This window comes from Lepidochelys kempii, chromosome 3, assembly GCF_965140285.1.
Source record: "Lepidochelys kempii isolate rLepKem1 chromosome 3, rLepKem1.hap1, whole genome shotgun sequence".
Classification (NCBI taxonomy): domain Eukaryota; kingdom Metazoa; phylum Chordata; order Testudines; family Cheloniidae; genus Lepidochelys; species Lepidochelys kempii.
The window spans coordinates 116,085,343-116,101,658 of record NC_136382.1 but is presented as its reverse complement, the minus strand read 5'-3'; the positions used below and the strand labels follow the sequence as shown (position 1 = coordinate 116,101,658).

The 16,316-nt window shown below is 41.6% G+C and overlaps 1 protein-coding gene and 1 long non-coding RNA gene across 11 annotated transcripts in view; one reads left to right on the top strand and one right to left on the bottom strand.

Moving 5' to 3' along the window:
• Positions 1-16,316, bottom strand: part of ESR1 (estrogen receptor 1) — a 257,789-nt gene that overhangs the window by 198,936 nt on the left and 42,537 nt on the right. Inside the window, exon 1 of one of the 8 annotated variants that reach the window (XM_073337678.2) lies at positions 5,035-5,093. The exons of the other annotated variants lie outside the window; for them this stretch is intronic. The gene's annotated coding sequence lies outside the window, so the exon portion shown is untranslated. Of the gene's footprint in view, positions 1-5,034; positions 5,094-16,316 lie in introns of those variants that run through there. 8 annotated transcript variants of the gene reach the window in all.
• The window catches only part of LOC140909127 (uncharacterized), a 34,356-nt gene continuing 19,903 nt past the window's right edge, over positions 1,864-16,316 (top strand). Inside the window, exon 1 of one of the 3 annotated variants that reach the window (XR_012158091.1) lies at positions 1,864-1,942. This is a non-coding gene — a long non-coding RNA (uncharacterized LOC140909127). Of the gene's footprint in view, positions 1,978-3,581; positions 3,644-16,316 lie in introns of those variants that run through there. The other 2 variants (XR_012158090.1, XR_012158092.1) reach the window with 2 other exon arrangements.

The window sequence follows — 16,316 nt, the reverse complement described above, 5'->3', positions numbered from 1 at the left end:
GTAAAGGCATAACAAGAACTAATGTCTGGAAATTAATGCCAGACAAATTCAAATTAAACATAATCACAAATTTTTAACAGAGAGGGTGATTGACACTTGGAACAAATTACCAAGAGATGTGTAGGTTCAGCAATAGGTCTCATAATAATCTCTGATTACATTGTTACCTACTTCTGGATAGGTGATTTTGTGCCTGATTGAAAGCTCACTGTAATCAGTAGCAGTCTTTTCAGTGGGCATTGGACAGGCACTAAAGACCTAAGAGACCCCCACCAAATTGGACATATCCTACTTATCTTTAGATAATCCCTATTTTGTCATGCTTATTATTTCACAAACCTAATTTTTTGTTTATATTAACACCCTAAAATTATTTTCCACACAATGGAATTTCATGGGCTTACAATAGCCCATACTTCCTGAATAAAGAGGGGTTTCCTAAAACAAGTGAATAAATAAGAAAGCTATTAAATGAGCAGCATGAAAACTACATTTAAAATATTCGCAAAAAGAAAAGGAGTACTTGTGGCACCTTAGAGACTAACCAATTTATTTGAGCATGAGCTTTCGTGAGCTACAGCTCACTTCATCGGATGCATATTCCACAGTATGCATCCGATGAAGTGAGCTGTAGCTCACGAAAGCTCATGCTCAAATAAATTGGTTAGTCTCTAAGGTACCACAAGTACTCCTTTTCTTTTTGCGAATACAGACTAACACGGCTGCTACTCTGAAACCTGTCATTTAAAATATTGACTCTAACCACTTGTAACAGGTAACTCATTCTAAAAAGGAACGGGGGATTCCCTTATCTGAAAAAAAATAATAGACATTTATAAGAAACAGAAATTATTAAAATTTGGGACAAAATCTGGCAAAATGCTGGCCAATTTATATAAATTCCAACATCAAAAAGCTATTATAACATAAGTCAAGTATAGTGCATTATTTATAAAGTGCTATCTCCAATTAATAAAATATTCCTGAATTCCTCTACACAGATGTGCACTCCTGAAGAAGTCATACTGACATCAAAAAATTCCTGCAGAAGATAAAACTCCACAAATTAACAAAAAACATGCCACAAATTTAAAAGAACGACATCAGTTTAAATGCAATCCAAGAAGCTATTAGACAGCTCCAAACCAGTAAAGTGCTGCAGGCCCTCATGGATACAAACATAAAACTTTATAAGAAATTTTCGAATACTACAATATATTTTCTCCAAAATTTAACAGTGACAGTATTGACTAACATAATGTACAATCAGAACCTGCAAGAGAAACTAAATAAGGCTGTGCTTTACTACACATGGGTCACTGACTTAATGGGACTAGCTGTGAGCTTACAGTTAAATATGTGTTTAAGTGCTCTGCTGGATCAGGGCCTAGAGTGACCAGACGTCCTGATTTTATAGGGACAGTCCTGATTTTAGGAGACTTGTCCCGCGTCCCAACCTTACATCAGTCGGGAAACCTTTTGTCCCAATATTGGGACCATCCAGACTGCAGCCGCGGCGCTGCTGCTCACCGCTTCCAGGGGCAGCTCCCAGCGCCCGCCGCGTGCTGCAGGGGCGGGACTTGCAGGCGCCGGGAGCGGGCAGAGAGCCCTCCGCCCCTCCCACCTGACCCGACCCGCGACACTAGGAGCCAGAGGGACCTGCCTGCTGGATGCTTCCCGGGACGGGAGCTGCCCCAAGTAAGCACTGCCGGGACTCCCCACCTTGCCCCCGGCAGGTCCCTCTGGCTCTTAGGGTGGGGGGGCTCTGCGTGCTGCTGGCGCCTGCAAGCCCCACTCCACGGCTCTGGCAGCTCCCATTGCTGCTTTTTCCAGCCAATGGGAGCCATGGAGCTCGCGCTTGTGGCAGGCGCAGCACGTGGAGAGTCTGGAGACTCCCCTCGCAGCTCTCACCCTAGGAGCCAGAGACATGCCAGCAGGGCTGGTGAGTGCGGCCAGGGATGGGGGCAGGGTGTGATGGTAAGTGTCTGGGAGGTGTGTGGGGGTGCTGGGCTGTGAGGGTGTGGAGGGCGCTGGGCAATGGGGGAGGTTTGTGTGTTTTGGGGTGCTACACAGTGGGGGCCTGTTGGGGGGTGCTGGGAAGTGGGGGAGATCTGTGTGTATCAGGGCACTGGGCAGTGGGGGACTGTGTGGGGCATTGAGTAGTTGTGGTGGTGGGGCTGTGGGGAAGGGCACTGGGAGGAAGGGAGGGAGGGGAAATCTGTGTGTATTGGGAAACTAGCGAGTGGGGGGTTCTGTGGGGGGTGCTGGTCAGCTGTGGTCGGGCTGTGGGCAGGGGGCACTGGGGGGTGTGTGCACAGCACTGTGCATTTGTGGTGGAAGGGTTGTAGGGGGGCTCTAGGCATAGTGGATCCAGGGGGCGCTGGGCAGGGGAGCTGTGTGGCGCAGCATGGGCCCACCCCCAACAGGAAGGGGCACGCTGGTAGCACAGGGCCAGGCAGACCAGTGTTCCTCTGGCTCCGGTCGGGGCTGTGCACCTGTGTCTGTCTCTTCCCCCACCCCCACCCCGCCGCTCACCCAATGTGTCCTGATATTTCACTCTTGCGATCTGGTCACCCAGTCAGGCCTGAACTCTCTCCCTCACTCTCTGATCTTCAACTATTGCAGCAGTCAAAATTGGCAGCCATGGAAGAATATTTCACTTTTTGCTAAGCACTCTCCAAAACTCTATACCTCAGACACAAGATCTACTCCTTACTTTAGGGAAGCTGTCCAATCTTAAAACTGATTCAATGAATCTACAGTTATGCCCACCAGGGCTGGTACAAAACAGGTCCTGCCAGAAAATTTTCCGTTACAATTATTATTTTCTCTAGAGTAGCACCTACAGTCCCTAATCAGGAACAGGGCCCCCCCTGTGCTAAGTACTGTACATATATACAACAACAGGTACCTACCGAATGTAACCGTCCAGGCGTTATAAGACCAACAAATAAAAACAATATTGTTAAAGAAAACATAGAAAACATTTCATTACTACGTCACACATACAGACAGACCTGATAATGTGGCAGGATCTCACACTTTCATCATGGGGCTGTGTTCATTTAATAAAAGTAAAGACTACTTTACCCCTGTAAAAAAAATCCTTGTGTCAAGCTATCATACAATTGGCAATAGAAAATACAAGGGGTTTAGGATTAGCATTAGTAAATTGTAATTGTTGAAGGAAGTCGAGGTTCTCACCCTGACACACCAGAAAGGCTACAACTATGAAGTCTCACTACATACGTTACGGGTATGGTAAGACTCAGCTCTTGCCCAAAAAATAAGAGTACACACATACACAAAACCCTCTATCTTCAAGTGCTTTCCAAGCACCATAAATTGTCATGAAGGACTGTCACCATCACCATCACCCATAGAATGCTTCAACAGTCAGCAACATATCATCCAATCATCAAGCCACCACGCAGGCTAGCAATAACCTGGCATTGCTGGATGGTTACTTAAAGTTCTCTAGGTTGCCTCTATGCTGCTGTAGAAAGATAAAAATGCATTGTCATCTCTCAAGCGGAACAAATAGGACCTCAGTGATGCAGTAACAGTTGTTCTTTCTTGGCAGATGTTTGCTTGTTCAAGTCAGAGAAGATCAAAGGAACATTACTGGATGCCAAAAAAAAAGGTCAAAGTTATTTATTATTTCAGCATTCCCATTTCTTTATTTGTTTTTCTACCATGTTCATTGTTTTCTGCAACAAGATGGAGTTCTTTCTGAAGTAGACAGCTATCGTCAATAATGTAGTGCAATGGCTATTTTGCAATGTAAACTGTTGAAGTTCATCAAAACTGCTTGAGCAACAAGTTTCCTATTGCTAGGGGCATTGGCATGTACTGTTGATAATATTTACAACCTCCGGTGCCATTCTTTCACTTACAACTTCTGCAGTGAAATTGAGGGCTGTTTTCAAAAATGCCTCACATTAATAAGAGCCAGAGGAGGAATCATTCAGGGTAATAATCTTCATGATTCAAAGCATAGGATTATTTTTTATCATTTACGTATTTTGGAACATTACTATACTCTACCATCCACCAGTGTAAGCCTATGCCCAGCAGTTACTGAAGCTGAGGCAGCAAGAGTGACTGTCCTTTGGTTCTAGCATCATAATCTCAGAGTTTGTGTATTTAAAGAAGTTTAAAAATCTCTAGTGTGTACTCAAAGACTCCAAAACCTATACCCATGCTGAAGAATCACTTGAATAGCTGTTCATTACTGAATGATTTTCATATTTTCATCAGCCATCATTGCAAAACAGTTTGTTATTCCAAATAGTGGATAGAGTGCTGCACAGCACTCTATCTGTTGCACAACATCGCACTTGGGCAAACACCCACATTATAAAATCTCACACATTGTAGCTCATGTCTTGGAATATAAACAACTATTAAAAGTTCCCTTTTACTTCGGTATGGCCCTAACACATAATATACAGTTATAAAGTGTTTTCAATTGGTGCAGGAATTACTGTATATTCTATAGTCATTACTCTTGCTGTCAGTTAAACCACTCACATGAGCAAAAGCCATAGAAACAGACTTGGGTAATTTTTTCCCCATAGAATTTGATACTGTTGGCCTACCCAACAGGGTCATGTTTATGGTTCTGGAATATAATATCTTGGAATTAATTACTTTAGGGCAGGTGGATTTCTCAGATTTGTCCTTTAAATCAATTTTATTGGTTTTGGAATGCCAATTAGACAGTTGCAGGGAGAGGTTTTGGTTAGCTTTGCTCTATCTGATCCTTGCCTAATCTTTCAGTACTATTTTGTTTTGTTTTTTAATATAGCAATATATTTGTGGCATATTCAAGTAAGATGGGGGAGCCCAGGTTTGGTCTGAAACCTGAAATGTCTTGCGGGCACAATTTTGGGTGATTTACAATATCAGTTGGTTCTCAATCTTCAATATATTTTAATCCGTAATGGCACTGGCAGATTATGTGCATATCCATACGTTGAATACTGTATCTTGAGGTTGTTCCCTTGGGGTGAAAGTGGGCACCTCAATTACCCTGTTCATTGTTCCTGGGGTGACAGCAGTCCTGTGGCCCAGTCCTAGGGTATGAGGTATAGCTCTGTACTTCTTAATTAGTCCACCTCCTTCTAGAGGATGGCCGGGGTCTGAAACAATCCAAGAAAAGAAAAATATTTTCATGGCTCACAAGGAGCTAGATCCCTCCCTCATGCAAAGGAAGGAAGCAGTCTTTCAGAGTCCACAGGAAGTCTCAGCTCCCATCCTCCTACACAATCAGAGGCTATGACTTAGTCCTGGGGATTTCAACAAAAGAAATAAACAAGGCTGTCTTCTTATCTCAGAGGGAGTGGGCTGCAGTGCTCTGAAGCCATGGTTCAGCACAGTGCCCTAGTCTGGGAATTCTAGTTCTTTTTGCTTCAGACTGCCAGCCCAACTGTGCAGAGCTCCTCTCATAAAGGCCCATCCCCAGGCCTGACAGGCTGCTCAGGTGTGGTATGTTGGGGCTGATTGTGACCACAACAGTTTTTTAACCCCCTTTTCACTGGGGGGGGGCGCTCAATGTCTGAGCCAGACTCACCCACTTCTCACAAGAAGTCTGGGTTGCTGCGTACCTTTCCTGTGCAAAGCTGAAATTGAAAGCTATAGGGCTGGAGAGATAAATACCAATATAAAATGCAGGAATTCATTTCCTTCATCCTATTCCAGCCACTCCAGTGGAGCATGATCAGAAATGAGAAAAAAAGGATTACCCAACAAATATCATCTGAGAACGTCCATAGCCCATTTGACCATGAGAACTTCTTTTTCAATTACAGAGTAGGCTCTCTCACTCTTGGAAAACTCTTTTGACTTAGCTATAGGACAAGATATTCCTCATCGTTCACTCTCTGAGAAAGACCCGACCCAGGCAGGCATCAGACGCATCTGTTTGCAGAATAAATGTTTTTGTAAAGTTTGGATTAAAAAGGACTGGTTATTGCATAACCATTTTAAAGGCTTCCCCAGAAGCCTCAGTCTAGTGGATCTTTCGGGTTACCATCCTTTATTAGATTTCTGAGAGGGGCTGCAAAATGGTAGCAAAACCAGATAAAAATTGCCAGTCGCATCCAGCCAGGCTAAAGAACATCTCATCTGCCTCTTTGTGTGAAGTATGGAACACATCAATAAAGCCTGTACCTTGTTAACCAGCGGTCTAAATTGGCTTCCCCCATGGTAGATTCAAAGTCTTCTCAATTAGTAATCTTACTCTTGGACAAACTGGCCATATGGCCAGCCTCAGCCAAAGATTGGAGGACTGCTCAGATCTGACACAGGCAAGTATCTCAATCTCCACCATATATGACTAAATAATTTAAATATGCAGCAGCATACTGACGATGGGCCTGAGAATTTGATCCATTAATTGCTGAAACATTGCTGTTGCCCTATGCAAGCCAAAGGGTATCATACAGAACTGGAAGAGTCCTAAATACAACAAGACAACTGTTTTCTCCCAAGATTGTGATGCCAGGAGGATCTACCAATAACATTTTTGTAAGGTCCAAGGTGCTGATATATTTGGCAGATCCTAAATGTTCTAGTAACTCTTATACCTGCACCATAGGATATGCATTGAATTTTGAAATTGCATTCACTTTCTGAAAATCTATACAAAAGTGTGTTGAGCTGGGTTTGGGGATGAGAATGATAGGGCTACACAAGTCACTCTGAGACTCTTTGACTACCCCCAAATTGAGCATGGCCCATAGTTCCTCCTGAATCACACCCCAGATCTTCCAGGGTAGGGGTTGATGTATCTGGGATTGTTTTGATGTGGTAATATCCCCTCGTAATGAGCACTTGAAGTTAATGCAGTCATTCAGCTTTGCCTACAGTTCAGATGCTGCTGCTAGGGAATCTCTTATCTGAAGTATCGACATCTTTTGATTCAGCCTCATAAATTTTAAGGAGTGATCCTGTCATGAAATCAACTGCTGATTTCAGTATGGTGCTAGCGTAGTCAAAGAAATGGGGCAAAAGAATAATAATTTGCAGTGGAATCTTTTAATAAGTTGTAGGGCCCTGTTGTGTACCACTCACTGTAAGTAAGCATTCACTAACATGAGGCTGAATCAAAAGATGTCGATACTTCAGATAAGAGATTCCCTAGCAGCAGCATCTGAACTGTAGGCAAAGCTGAATGACTGCATTAACTTCAAGTGCTCATTACGAGGGGATAAACTCATTCATTTATTTTTTATTTCCCTTATATGCCAATATCAGTGGCTACACTATTGCATCTTTTGGCCAACAAGAAATGTGTTTCAGAAGCTCTCAGTGCTCGAGGACCATAAAGGGAAGCAGAACAGATCTACTTTCCTAAAGACATTCTAGGTGACACTTACGTTTTACACAAAGATGGCAAAACATGTCCATTTGCTCTAACATGCTTTTCTTTTAACAGATACTGCAATTTAAAAATATATATATTTAGCAAACAACTGGCATACATAAAACATTGTTAAGGCATCTTATGCCAACAAAATGATTTAGAAACTAAGCTAACACTGCCTCTGTAATGCTTCATTTATTTCTACTTCGAGACATTAAAAAAGTATCAACCCAGTCTGTGGGTTCTTTAACACATTTAAAACAACGAATCATACAATAAAAATAATAAATCCAGCAGTTTTCCCACAGCTTATATTTAAAAAAACCCTGAAAACGCCTCACCCTTTCAGTCTTTCACCCTTTCCCAAAAGCTCAAGAAAAAAGATGGGCCTTGCAACATTACCTACATGAGTTCACTTTTAGGGTATTTTCAGTTTCCAAAAGGATTTAAAGCATGGCCCCATGTGAAGCACACTGCAATAATGTATCACCTCAAGATTAAAGGCATTCAAGCCAGAAGCAGATGAAAAAAAGAAAGTCTAATCACATCTGCTATCTGATCATCTCACAGCAGGTGGGGATCTAAGATGACTCTTTCATTATCTCAAGTGACAGATGATAGTTGCACATCCTCAAAGGGATCAGTAATGTCTCCATAGTATCAGATCATTGCTTTCCTAAATTTACCAATCTGGTCTTGTCTACATTTGAAACGTACAGCAGCTCAGGAGCAGTGCTGCAGCTGCTCTGCTGGAGCGCTTCGGCGTAGACACGTCCTACAGTACCAGTTGGGGTTCTCTTGTAGGCATACTTAATCCACCTCCCTGCGAGGTGGTAGATTGGAAGAAATATTCCATTGATTTAATGCTGTCTATGCCACGTTTAGGTCATCTTAACTACATTGTTAAAGGATGTGGATATTTCATACCATGTTCCAGTCTCAACCAGATACTAGGTAAATTAGGCAAGATGGAGAACAGAGTTGGGTATCAGCAGAACACTGAATACTTCATGTTCTTTTTTCAGAACAGGAATAAAGATGTTGTTTGGTTTGCTAACCAGTGGACAGACACTGGGTTAGACAACCAACTAATTATGATTAATATAGAGTCCCCAATGCAATTGCTGAATGTAATTGTGTATATACCCTGCACGCCACAGTGGCTTAAATGACTTGAACCAAATCCCTTGTAGATCACAAGTAGTAGCTCCACCAGGTGAGCAAAAATTGAGATTTCCTCAGGCAAGCCAGCTCCCTCACATGCCACATAATCAACCGGATCTTTTATGATGGAGGTCAGTATGATGACAAGGCAATTGCTTCCAATGCAAATGAAGAGGCATTCAACGTGAGAGTCACTCCAATTAGAAATGACACTAGTTCAGTTATTTGAACTGATTGAAATTGGGGGTCCATATGCAGTTAGATTTTGTTACACTTTCATATCTAAATGTTCACAAAACGTTGCTTCTATCCCTCATGTAGTTTTGGATAAGCTTATCTGCAAGGGAAAGACTTCAGAATGTATGCAATTGGCCACCAAGTGAAAAAGGTCAGGCTTGCTACTTCACAGACCTAAAATTCACAGATGAGTGCAGATGTAAATAGTTGGTCAGAATACTGGCTGGTTTTCAGTGGAATTGAAAGTTGTTTAATCAAATTTGTCTTCAATTTGGCTTTATTATCTTCTAAAAATTCCTTGGGATGACTCGTAAATTTTATCCACCACTGGGCATGTAAGAAGGTGAAGGTAATAGTCTGTTCTCACTGCTAAAAAAGTTCCTTCATACCCAAGAATTGAGACTTTTCCACATCCTGAAGCAATCTGCCATGCTCAGTTAATAGGAATCCTTTTAAGTCCACAGCAGCTGTAGATGTTGATTGTTACCTCTCATCTCACGTTTTGTTGTGTGCTTTGCAGTATGTATTCTACTGTCTGGAATACCAAAATACTTTGCAATAAAGCCTGCTGAAACTGTAGAAGCAATTCAGTATCAGACAGTTATGCATGTACTTCTTCAGTGCATGTGTGGGTTTTGAAGTTTTTGTGTTCACATAAGGGATTTTCAAACTTTCTTTTGATCATGTTGCAGGCTCCCAAAAATGATATGTCTTTCTCCAGTGGAGCTTTTTCTTTAAGTTTGGCTCAAGTGATAGAGACTTGGGTTTTCATAGCAGGTCATGAGTTCTTTCTGCTGATGCCACTTATGAGAAAATGGTAAAATCACAGTAAAAACAACATGCTGGCATAGTATGGTGTCATAAATATAAAGGGAAGGGTAACAACCTTCCTGTATACAGTACTATAAAATCCCTCCTGGCCAGAGACACAAAATCCTTTTAACTGTAAACGGTTAAGAAGCTCAGGTGACCTGGCTGGCACCTGACCAAAAGGACCAATAAGGGGACAAGATACTTTCAAACCTGGACAGGGAAGAAAGGTTTTGGTCTGTCTGTTGTGTGTGCCTGCCGGACACAAATCAAAGAAGCAAGCAATCCAACAACTCCATTAGAATTAGTAAGTACTAGCAAGGGAATGCGTTAGCTTATATTTGTTTTGGCTTGTGATTTTTTCTGTGCTGAGAGGAAGGTGTATTCCTGGTTTTCTTTTTGTAACTTTAAAGTTTGGCCCAGAGGGAAATCCTCTGTGTTTTTGAATCTGTAAGATTATCTTCCATTCTAATTTTACAGAGGTGCTTCTTTTACCTTTTTTCTTTATAATAAAGTTCTGTTTCTTTTAGAATCTAATTGGGCTTTTTTTAGTGTCTCAAAAAAAACCAAGGTTGGTCTGTGCTCATCTCATTGATCCTCAAGCCTCCCCAGGAAAGGGGGTGCATGGACTTGGGGGGATATTAGAGGGAAGTAGGAACTCCAAGTGGTCCTTTCCCTGAGTTTGTATAAATCACTTCTTGGTGGCAGCATTACCTAATCCAAGGTAGAAGGGAGAATTTGTGCCTTGGGGAGTTTCTAACCTAAACTGGTAGAAATAAGCTTAGGGGGTCTCTCATGCAGGTCCCCATGTCTGTACCCTAGAGTTCAGAGTGGGGAGGGAACCCTGACATATGGTCACAAAGAGAACCAGAGAAAAAATAATATTTACTACAATCGTTTCTCCATCTTTAAGAATATACTCTCTAGCAGCATGAAATGATGTGTCTCTGTGCTTTCCAGCAGAGGGTCTATCCCTATACAAATGCAGTAAAATTTAAATTGGCGGTCAATACTCAATTCTTTCCTTAACTCAAGCCATGGCCTCCTCTTTTCATGAGTTAAAGACAGAATAACAGTGTTAACTTTTCATTTCAAAGCCTCTGTCAATGTTTTGGAGTAATTTATAAATGTGACTGAACAGTATGGACTTTAGAGGCTTATCAGCTGACTGGCACTGTATGAAAGAATTATCACTTGAATCAAACTACAGGAGAACCTATCCTGCATCCACTTCTTACCAACAGAGAGAAAAGGGTTGACAACGTGAGAACAACAGAGAAGCTTGGAACCATTCGCCACATGATATTTCAATTCAGCATAATATGACCGCAAAATGTTTTCAAGGGGAATACATTTCAGAAAAGTAAATTTTGGGGAATTATTAAATCTAGAGCCCAATCATGAAACCTTTACTCATTAGTGTAGTCCTAATTGTCCAGTGGAAGTAACTGTGTGAGTAAAGACTACTTGAGTTAATAAGGGTTACAGAATCAGCCCCCTAGAAAGTAAAGTCTGATAGAAGGAAGTATTCAAACCCATCAGTGGAAAACAAGTCTGGGGAATCCAAGAGGATACCATAATTAAGTCAGAAGAGATTACAATTCCTCTGAAAATGAAGAATACAGGTAACAAGGAAAGAGACTGCTCTAAGATCTGAGGTTGAAGAAAACCCCTATACTGTTAATAGAAAAGGGGAGAAGCAGTCCAACATAAACAGACGGTAAAGTAAACCTGGCAGAGAGAAAAAAAGACAGCAAAAAGAGCACAATGAAGTTAGGCTAGCCAAAAGAATTAAAGGAACAAAGAGGGTTTTAATAAATATTTAATGGGGAAAGTATTAGAGATAAAATACTCCTAATAACAAATGAGAAAATTAATTATTCAAAAATGGCCGAGATACGAAACTTTTAAAAATCTATCTTTAACAAACAAAAAGTAGTTTGAATAATTAGGAAATGAGGAAGACTACCAAATTAGCTGTTGATAAAGAGTAGGTAAAAAAATCCATGGAAATTTAATCATACACAAATCAACTAGGCCAGATGATGTGAAATTTAGAACCCTGGTTCTGCCTATGCTTATACACATGCGTTACTTACTCATGTGAGTAGCCCCTTTGGAATCTGCTCCACAGACACAAAGCAGAGTTAAAGCTGGCTTATGTACCCAGCTGAAGATTCTCCTTGCAAATCTCCCAATGGCATGTGTAGCCAGCCCTACATCACCCACCCTTGAATTCCCCAGTGTAGAGCACATCAACAGCATGGTTGGGGAAAGAAGTCATTGCAGAAACTCTGGTGATCCCTGGCTGCCAGAACAGCTCTTTGAGGGTCACTGCAGCTGGGAGCAAATAAGAGGATACCTGAGGTTGCTCTAATTTTCACCAGAGGCTGAACTGATCCTTTGATAGTTCCAGGAACAGAGAACGAGGAATAAATATTGCATACAGCCACGAATTAGGCTTGTGTCATAACACAGTCAGAGAAGGTAGCAAAGGTAAGGTTGTGTAAGCATTTGTGCAAACAATGTAAGTTTGGCATTTCTTCACTTGTGAGTGCTCCTCTCTGTGACCTCAATGATTTCTTTTGACCTGCTTTTTATTTTATTTTTAATTAATTTCCTGGGGTTTTGTTGTATTTTTTTCTGAAGAAAATATTAAAAATAAAAAAAAAACTTTTATTAGTTCTATTGAAACTAGGTGTGTCGCCACTACATTGAAAACGCCATGCGACTTGCACATTTGGACCAGATCCTAACTGGTATAAATGACTTCAATGGAGCTAGGCTGATCCACACCAGCTGAGAATCTGGCCTTTTAAAGTTGCCAGTGGCATCAGATTCCACCTTTTAACATGGAAAATTTATGTGAAATGGGTAAGAGCTTTCCAAGAACCTTGGAGTGCCTACTTCCTTCACTGAGGTCATGCTTAAATGTGAAGTGAAGAATACAGGATTTCCTGTATTCTTACTTAGATACTAAACTAGCTGTGCAGTCATATGCAGTGAAGCACTTTCTTTCAAGCTGTTGAAGGAAGACAGTTGAAAAAAGTACTAATGATCTTTTACAAATGTTCTTGCACAAATTATGATTTTCAAACTCTTTTAACTCATCCAAACCAAAAGCTATATTTCACAGAACACTGAAATGCACCTCTCCTCCCTTACAGCCATTTCCTTGCCAAATTTTCCACTTCTATTTATTTTTAAAATGGAACTGATACACAAACTACTCTACTAGCTTTGAAATTAATGTGCATCACAAAGCCCACAAACAAGGGAATCTATATAATAAGATTCCAGGATTGTCATTCGGTAGGTCACTCTGAAGCCTAATGTATCTGTATAGCTTGGCTGAGGGCTCTTTTTGATCAGAATATCACCAGAGTGACTCATCACTGGATTTTGTAGACTGTTACAGTCCAATTTTTAACCTTTCAACCATTTTGACTTTACACCCGTGCAGTGTACAGCTACCATAAGGCATACCAAGTATGCCATGCCAAGTGCCCTAGACCAGTGTGGTAGCAGAAGTAACTCAACCAATCACCACCCTTATTCTACAGCTAATTTGCATGCAACAGTTTCATAGCTTGCATGCACAGATGGCTGATTACCTGACCCAACTGCCACAGTTTTTCAAAACCATCCACACAACAACACAACCAACCTGAAACACACATAGCCCCCCCACAGCAGCACATACCCCTCATTCACCATCAACGCAAGTCTTTCAGTGTAACCTGACGGAAACAGCTACAAGCATGGTGGAGAGCCCTTTTTGTTCAGAATGACACAAGGTTCAGTCATCTCTGGGCCCTGTAAGAACCAGATGGAATGTTGTAGTCCACAGCTTCTGTGGCGGTTGGAATGTGACAGTGGATCAGAGAAAGTGAGAGTAACAGCTGTGTGGGATAACAAAGAAGTATTTGTGCCTCCAGTCAGGGGCAAGTCCCATGACCAAACTTTGGGGAACACGTTCAAACAGCAACATTTTTCACTGCAACACAGCACATGGAAACAAGACCCCCAAAATACTACTTACCTATCTGGCTTTACTGCCGTTCCATATGATTGCCTGTTCACTAACACATGCAGCTTTGTGTTGTGTTAGCGGGTTTACCATGTTTTGTGAGTGTGTTTCCTGGTGTGAAGGCCCACCGCTAGTACTGGAATAATCTGATTCTAAGCCATACAGGATTGGGCACAAGTGAAAATGGTTCCCACATGCTCTGGTATACAGTGGTACCCCTCAAAGTTTTGACCACACACAATGCCAGGAAAGAAGGCTACCCTCACCGGCCACAGAGAGGATAAAAGAAGGAGAACATAAAGTGAAAATTAATTGAATATAGATGATGGCTCCCTTGACCCAACTACAACATCCATGCCACGGCAACAGCTTTCAGCTACTGGTTCTAAAATAAAGCTGCCATATGACACAGAAGTGGCCATAGCTATTTTGCTAGCCAGGTGAAAAACATTTTCAGCACTGCACCACCAGTGCGGGGGGAGGAGCCAGCAAATCAGACTGGAAGGGGAAAAAAGAGCACAATTACATAGCAACTTCCCTGCTCCTCCACCCCTAGAACCAGCCCTGACTTTGCACATATAATTATCTATCAGGCAAGCTTGGCTGACGTGACACAGCTAACAGGTGAGTGCTACAATGCCTATGCAAAATAACAGGTAACCACGAGGCTACTGGTGGATAGTATACTTGCCCTCACTAAAGTGTACTGCAGTACACAGTAATACAGATAAATATATTCATCTGTGAATTGCTCTCAATAACCTTGTAACTTGCCCAACACACCTCCTAGGTTTTCAGCCTTCCTATTTCCCAAAGCCACACACAGCCTCTAGCTATGCAATTCCTCCACCCAATTTCCATCTAATAAAGATAATAATATAATAATATTAACTTACATTTATACATCAGCTTTCATAAATGTTCTGAAAGTTATTTCTAAATATTAAATAAGCCTCACTACACCTCTGTGACATAGGCAAGCATTTTTATGCCCTCTATACAGCCACAAAGAAATTATATGGCTTGTCCAAGGTTCTCCTAAAACAAATTGGTAGCAGAGCGGGGACAGCTAGAACAAGGTATCATGGCTTCTAGTCCCTTCATCTACCCACTACACAATGCTCCCTCCTTAGATGTCATTCACCAGGAAATTACATAGCATTATAAGGCTCACCTTTGTGGATCTGTATCTCTAATAATATTAATTAAAACCAGGAAATAAAAAGTTAAGGGAATGCAAATTTAAACCGCTGAAAACCAGGAAATACAGAGTTAAGGTACATGCCACCCCCACATCATAAATGTAACTATCCACTGAAGCTGGAAATAGCCACTGAGGATGGTTCAATAAGGTTCACGCCATAATAAGAAGACATGAGTACCTGGGGAAGGCACTGTTGTGTATATTGTGTTGTGTTCCAGATTTGAATTCCAGCATTTATCTGCATGTATTCCAGCTGCATTCACTGTGTTAAGGTGGTGGAGGAATTAGTTGGAGCAGATTGGACAAGCTGTCACTGTGATATGAAGAGACATGTATGAGTACCATGAAGATTCAAGTCGGGCTCATTTCAGCACTGAGTTCTGTAGGTTGCATCAATAGTGGTGCAAGGTAGCCTTCTTGTCTTGGAGATTGGTTTCTGGAGTTTAGTGATAGGTAAGAGAGGGCAATGTCTTAGGAGGAATCCTCTGAGCAAGCGTGAAAGGGTTGTAATATTTAGCAAGCGGGAGGTGGTTTGTGTGGAGCAGGTTCAGTGTTTGAGTGTAGGCTAGGTATTGGTAGCTCCTGTTCCCTACACTGTACCTAAACCCAAGTTTTGTCTTAGCAAAGAGAAGATGTTAGACTTGGTCCTACAGTGCTCATATGCTCTGTACTCTAAGTGTTCTGTTGCAAGAGAAGAGTATTAGTATATGTGTCCTCAGTGTGTTAGAGCATCACTCAAAGAGGGCAGAGTTAAGGTTATGTTGTGAGCATGGCATGTTCCCTAACTCTCTATCTCTTGGTTTTCAGAGGTTTAAGTGTGTATTACTTTAACTCTTCCATTCCTTGTTTTCAGAGGTTTAAGTGTGTATTACTTTAACTCTTCCGTTCCTTGTTTTCAGAGGTTTAAGTTCAGCTGAACTTGATGTCATGAGCCACCGTTTGGCAACCTTAACTCTGCTTTCATTTAGTCACTCTCAGTTCCATTGCTCAAGAAAGGGTTAAGAGTATGAGTCATGATTACATTACCCTAACTGCTGACTGAAGTCTTTAATTTTCCCTTTATTTAATTACTGCTAATATCCTTAATAACAAAATCAGAGTCTGCATAAGGATTTTGGAGCACTTTAAAATCTCACTTTTAAAAGAAAAATTTTGGTGTCAGGGCAAATCTTCCAAAAGGACCCCCTGCCCAATGTAGGCAAATCACAAGCAATGTACACAATACACATTCTTGGAAATCTACCAAGAGTTAGGGCTCAAACTCACAGTGCATGGGGGCAGCTCAAATTCAACAACCACAGCATATTACTTTAAGCCATCCACTTACTGTGACAAACTGCCTGGAAACTTTCTTCTGCCAACAGAGCCCTAGTCTTGCTGCTTGTCTGAGTCTTCCCCATTGCAGGCAAGTGCTCTAACCACTGAGTTATAAGGTGGGCCCCACCACAACCATCTCCTCCTCCAGTCAGATTTTACATGGGACCTGATCTGATAGGAAGTTT